The sequence below is a fragment of the Apium graveolens genome, chromosome 6 (genome assembly GCF_009905375.1).
Source record: "Apium graveolens cultivar Ventura chromosome 6, ASM990537v1, whole genome shotgun sequence".
Lineage (NCBI taxonomy): Eukaryota > Viridiplantae > Streptophyta > Magnoliopsida > Apiales > Apiaceae > Apium > Apium graveolens.
This window is the reverse complement of record NC_133652.1, coordinates 118,500,431-118,507,445: the sequence shown is the minus strand read 5'-3', so window position 1 is coordinate 118,507,445 and position 7,015 is coordinate 118,500,431. Positions and strand designations below refer to the sequence as shown.

Genomic DNA, 7,015 nt, shown 5'->3' with positions numbered 1-7,015 from the left:
TGTAATAAAATCTAAATCTACTTGCAATATTAGAATTTGAATACATATTTAACTTAAAAACAACATCCTCGGCAGCAAAGAAAAGAGTATAGAACCGCAAAAATGGAATTTGATTAAACCAGAACGACTATGTCAAAGACCCGCTCGTGGTGATAGAGAAGGTGAGAGAGATTCAGGTGATTCTTTAGCAGCCTTAACACGTGTATGTCATTCTTCAGCAGTCTAACCACTTGTATCTTTTTGGGCTTGTAGTATCAACTTTTCCTGTAGATTCAGGAACCCGCGGCGACTTTGAAGGAGACGGGGGGAAGCTTGATGGATCTGACTTGGATAACATAACAAATTTTGTACAATATATATACGAATTTCCAACAAAGGGTGTTCATATTTAAAAGTAGGACCATAGTTGTATATCCCATATATTGTGTAATATGAACATATCGCTTGGCCCTACAGTTCTATAGATGGAATCAGTTATGTTCAGGTATAGAAGTACAAAATTTTTTGAAACAGGTTTATAAAAAAATAAACTCATAAAGCTAAGAAAAATCAAGGTCGATCATAATAGAGCTTAACTACAGATGCAAATGACAGATAAGTTATTAGGACATAGTTTGATGATCAGAAATGATGTTAGATTATCTTGGAACATACATTATTTTGACAACATATATAGAATCTGTAAGAAATTCTGGGCAAGACATTAGGCATGAAAGTTAACCTAAGGGAAATTCTTTATTAAACTTTGTCATGCATTAGGCAAAAGTCATATCATCTAAATGGTTCAAAATGTTCAGAAATAACAAAATAATGAGCCCCTAAAATATAACAATGATTAAATTACCTGGAATCATGGATCTATATGCAAATTTAATTGATTTTATGACCGATGTAGTAGCTAATAGCTCGACATGTTATGTATGAGCGAGCTTCATAGAGTTTTCTCATAATAACATATGAAAATGCTAAATACCTGTTAGAAACAAGGTTGCCTTTAAAAAATACATAATTTGAAATTCCTTCAATCAGTCGCAAGCTCAGGAAAGTGAATTTATACGCCATATCCATATACATATATCTATGGCATCCCATTTTTTAAAATTTGTCCACATTGCTCTACCAGCATCCAGAAATTTCTGGCTCGCGTACTCTGTTTTGGCTTTTCATCATTGTTCTTGTCTACAATGTGAGAACATATAGCAAAGGCATGTTGTTAACCATTTAACATAAAGATTACATATGAAAAAAGAACAAAAAATACCAAGTACAATAGGAAACCGCTAATCATTAATCATGTGGACATATGGCTATTAAAAGCCAGAAGCTGGAATATAGGCTGCTACATAGTCACAAGGTTTGCTAGGAAGATGTCAATTTATCTTAGTATCGTCTATCTACATAAATTTCAAATATTATTCTTTATTAAAAGTATTAACATTTTATAAAGGGCAATGCAGTAAGAAAATATAAATAATGAAACAGTGTTCCATTTGTATAGTTACATATATTAAAATAGTTTAACAAATATTACAACTGCTCATCAAGGTTATCCAATTATGTAACAAAATATGGATGAGAACCTTTAGAAAGTGATGTTATCAATTCATGCTAGTGCCACTGTCTACATGTAGTTAGGGGTGAAAAAGACTTCACAAATCCAACACTAACTTTTCTCATAATCAGAAGTAATCAAATATAGCATTTTACATAAAATGATTTTGAATTAAAGAAATTCATGAAATGATTTAACCAGTCCTTTATAGATAAAGCAGGAAAGGCTGCTAGAGGATAGACAAGAACTAAACAAGTCTACTATGTAATTGGTTAACGAAATATACTTAAAATTTTATATGTACCGCCTATAACTTTAACAACACAATGATGTATTACTAATATTCAATGCAAGAACATTCACAGAAATATGATTCTAAGTTCATTTAACATAAAAATTCACTTGTGGGTCATGTTAAATTACCTCATCTAGCAAGTGTTTTCATACTAGGTTACTAGTATTTTCATAGAAGTTAACAATTGTAGGAAGGTATAATTGTTCATGATTCCAAAAGAACCAACTGTGTATATAATGAAAGTCTAAATATCATGTTGTTTTATAATATTCAACCAGATAAAAATAATGAAAAAATAACAGATATTTTTAGATCTTCCAAATTCATATAAATACGATAATGGGTTTGGCATGTTCATCACTATATAACTAAGAGGCACATAATTCCTCAGTACCTCCATTAATAATATATTTTTAAAAATAAATATATCTATAATTGCGGCAAGCTGCTTGCAGAATACAGACTATTATCATGTAAAAGTCTTTATAGCGAAAGGTTGACGATGATCAATTAACGTTAATGCAACAGAGGAAAGATTAAGTGAAGGTATGTAAAAGATGAGGGGAACTTCAATATCCATTCTTTGGGCATGTGCTAGTAGGGAGGCCGCAAACAAGCTTAAGAGTCCAAGGAAGTTGAATCCAAACAATATGAACCAGAGCTTTAGACGGTTGTAACTTCCTGTCATTATTTTAGTATGCTAGTCTTACTCTGATCAATCTCAACTCCCTGATTGATTCCGATTTCCAGACACAATCGGCACAGGGAAAACGGAAGTACATAAACTAATTAACAAGCATCTCAACCTAACAAATATGTCGAAATTAAATGATGGTCCAATTAAAAAATCTTAGATGATCAACGTGCCTTTTATTAGCATATTCATAAAGGCGTCCCTGATTAGAGAAGACAATTAGAGCAACTTCAAAATCATAAATAATGACATAGTTGCAACTAAATGAAAAAAAAGTCTCTTCGAAACATTTTTCATTACAAGTAAATCTCATATTCATTAATACCACATAAATTTATGCATAGTGAAAGGATATAGGCTTTTATAATAAATACTTTTCCATAAAACCTCTTGAATAAAAGGAAAAATTTTGATGTAAAATAATAGATAAAGATTGATGAAATATACAAAGAGGTGAAACATCAGAAACTTGACTCTGATTGATGTTTCCAAATTTTGTTTAGATCAAAATAAGAGCATACAAATCAGAGAAGAGGATACCCGATAATTCCAAGCTCTAAAGCTTAATTTTTTTCAAGAAGAAAGCTGCGACAACTAGATTGAGAAGAAAGCCCTAATTACAAGCTCTGAAGTCGATTGAGAAGAAACCCCAAATTTCAACTAGAACCCTAATTTGATCCTGGCACATAATTACTAGAATTCTAATCTACTCCAAGCCCCTAATTACTATTACCCAACTGAGAAGACTCCAAACTCTACTGTATTGAAACCTAAAACTCTAAACTCTGAACCCGACTGAAGCATTTTTTCGACTAGCACTGTTGTGTTTTGTGTTTTTTCCATATACGTTGAGAGTGTTTTTTATATTTTAGAAATAAACTATTTGGACAAAATAAAGTGAGCGGGCTAGATTTAGTTTTTGGCCGCCCAAATTTGGTGAAATTTTGATCCACCAACATTTCAGCCGCCAAAAATTTTAGTCCTATAGTAAGATATATTATGTATCAATATTAACATTTTTTTACGTTACAATAGCAATTTCTCCTATCTATTATAACAGTAACTAACTTCTACTGTAGCTAAAAAAAGGTGTTACCTAATATCAATTTTTAGTAATTTAAGGTAACATTTTTTCTTGTAACACCAAAAAAAGTGATAGAACCATATATGATGCAGTTTAGCTCAATCCGTTGACAATGGTAAATTGATCACTTGTTGAAAGCTAACACTCTTCCGTATATATTATACGTTAATACTCTAAAGTTTATCCATTGATAGCCATTTCACTTGTATAAAATTACAAGTTATCAAATATTTACAATTAGCCCGCATATTCTACACATTCATTGATCAACACAGTAACAACAGCTAACTTGAAAACTACTAGAATATGAATATGTTACAAAAAGATTTATCGCTGATAAACTTCTCTATCAATGGGTACGTTTATCCATTGATAAGTTACAAAATTACTTACACAAAAATACATAAATGTGTTGAGTTATCATCAAAACATGTAATTCCCAATAATTATTATTTTATTTGATTAAATTATTAAGTTATTTCAAAAAAGGGATAAAATTTTGTAACTTTAAGTAGGAAAGGTAATGTGTTTAGCTTAAAAACCGTAATTAATAAGTTATTAGTAATTATAATATATTATTTTATTTAATAAAATAAAATTGCCCATGACATTTTAGGAAAATGGTGTTTTAGATGGAAAAAAAAGTTAACGTGTTTTAGTTGAAATAGATAGTTGATTTCTATACTAACTAGAATTAAAGAAGTTTAAAATAAATAGGTCCTAAAAATAATTAAGTCGAAGTAATTAAATAAAAACATTGAGTACTATACCGAGAGTTTATTATATTATCGATAGTAAAAATATAATGTCTCTGTTATGTTATGATCGGAGAAAAATATTAATTTAGTGACGTTATTATTTTATCGATTATTAATTAATCTAGGTTCTAATTGTAGATGGATTTGAAATATGTGCGAAGTGTGTCATCCAATTTAAAAAGGAAAAAAACTCTTTCCATAAAAATATCGATCAAAAGGGGCCATGAATCACTACAGTTTGATAAACATTTGAAAGTTAACTTAAATCGAACTGAAAATTTAATTAAAAATGATTTGAAATAATAGATCTAATTATGACTTTAAATCGATTAAAATCGAATAATATATTATTCAAACTGAATATTACCTGGAGTATGCAATCCGTTATAAATCTGAAATAGAAAATAATGTAATTGAGTTTATTGTAGTTATTACATTTTAACGGGTCATAAATTATTGTTCATGTATATTAACATTTAAGATTTCATTATTAATAAGCAAATTTCCTACTTAAAATAGTTTTATGTTTACGATAACATAATTATTTAAAAATAATTTTTTGAAAAGGTACATTATTTAATATTAAAATACTACTAATTTTAATAAAAAAATATTTTTTAAAGTCTCACAAAATTAAAAAATGAATCAGTTCTGATCTAAAAATATCTTACTTGAATTTAACTCGAACCGAATTCTGACTGATCTCAATCCAAATTTCATCCGATTTTGATTAGGAATCGATCCAAACCGAATCACGTCCCATCCTATTTGAATGGTTCTAAATAGATCATAATCTGAAAATGATCCAATCTGGATCCGATCTGATTATTACAATTGTCATGTTTTCCCGTAACAAGTTTTAGATTTAATGGACACTAAACTAAACCGAATATACCCAGGTAATCCTCTTTAGAGCAGTGTTTTGTAAGGGTAAGATGTACTCAGACTATGCCGTAACTCCGAAGAGTATGGAGGTTGTTTACATGAAGACCCTCGACTTAGTGCACAATGACTAAAACAGAGCGTGACAAATATAAACGGGAACAAAATGATAGATATTAATGCAACAATAATAGTAAGATAAGTGCACGGGACAAACCTGAGCTCATATTTGTATTCACATGGTACATACTTACAAGGACATCTCTCTGAATTTTAGATAATTTATGGACCTAATCTGCGGGAAACCAGAAGACACAATCTCATCTATTCTAAGGTGTCATCTACAAACAACCATGTCTAATGTCATATCACATATGGGATTTAAGGTCTTCAAATCTAAACTCAATTGATCATCCTACGGCATACGCGGTCGACCTTGCTTTCTCTTTCCCCTACCGATATGCCTTTAACCTCTCTAACTAGGGCTGATGCACATCATCTCCGAACATGTCCATACCAACATACTCGACCTTCTCTAATTTTCTTTACAATAGATTAAACACATAATACAAGTCAAAATACATAATTTGGAATCTGATCCATCATTGTACAAGCACAAATCCATCCAACATACGCATTTTCTCTGTCTCTAACTGGCATTCTTGGGTCATCCTCAATGGCTAACACTCTGAACCATATAACAATGTTGATGACATGGGTTAAAAATAAACTCTAAATACATAATAAATGTCATATTAGTTACACTTGAAATTCATGCCCAAAGCCCAATACAGACCGGGTCGGTCAAGGCCTGTCCGGACTGAAAAAGGCCAAGGTCCTCAACATCCATGAACGAAGGTTGTTCGCGGACAAGACCCAATACGGCTAAAAGACTAGAGACGTGACGTCCAACATGGACACTAACTCATACAAGGAAGAATCTGGAATCCTCTACCTTACATGAGTCCTAATTTCCTTCTAAGTTGGAGACTTATCCACCAAGTCTCCCAACCTAAGTCTAACCCCTCAACCTCTATATAAAAGGTTCTACCCCTCAACTTAGAACTACGTTTTTGGCTTGATTCGCTACAACATAGAGATACGTAGACATCTTGCAAGGACAGCCAGTCCATAACGTGAGAACAACTATTAAAACTTGAAACTCACAAACCCTAGTATTAAATACTAACAAGCCCTCAATATTTGGCATCGTCTGTGGGAAACTAACAACAACCATGATAAGCACACGGAACATAAGTAATAGTAAAATTAGCGATTAGTCCCTACTAGGACACCCTCATCCTCTATTGAGATCCCAGCATAATCGACCTACGCCACTCTCGATGGAGGAGTTCATGCACTAACGACGGACACCCAGACTCAAGGGATGAATCCCCCAATTCAAGATACATCTCTAGGGATAAATCCCCCAATTCTTCTAGGGACAGATCCCCTGCTTCAACAGTTACATGCGCCGATATATTCTCAACCTGTTGGGTATAAGTTCTCGACGATCGTGATCCCAGGAACTACCAATCCACCTTATGGGATGTATATATACCATAAGGTTTGATAAAGTGGGCTCTCGCATCAAAGAGAAGGACAAGGGATGACACCCCCATATGTCGATGGTTTGGCCCCCATCCCTGAAAATCGAGACTTTTCTTGACCTTACTCTGACAGAGATTACGATTCGCCGGAAGAGGAGACAGCTCCAAGGAGAAGGTGTTCCAGTAAGGAGCCTATGCCA

General features: G+C 32.5%; 1 long non-coding RNA gene across 2 annotated transcripts; it reads right to left on the bottom strand.

Moving 5' to 3' along the window:
• Nucleotides 1–1,534, bottom strand: LOC141668967 (uncharacterized). 2 transcript variants are annotated; one of them, XR_012553289.1, is made up of 3 exons: nucleotides 1,262–1,534; nucleotides 974–1,179; nucleotides 1–321 (listed from the first exon to the last, which is right to left on the bottom strand). It is a non-coding gene; the product is annotated as an uncharacterized LOC141668967 (long non-coding RNA). The 2 variants fall into 2 exon arrangements; XR_012553288.1 differs by lacking the exon at nucleotides 1,262–1,534 and having other exon boundaries at nucleotides 974–1,253.
• Between the last annotated feature and the right edge of the window lie 5,481 nt (nucleotides 1,535–7,015).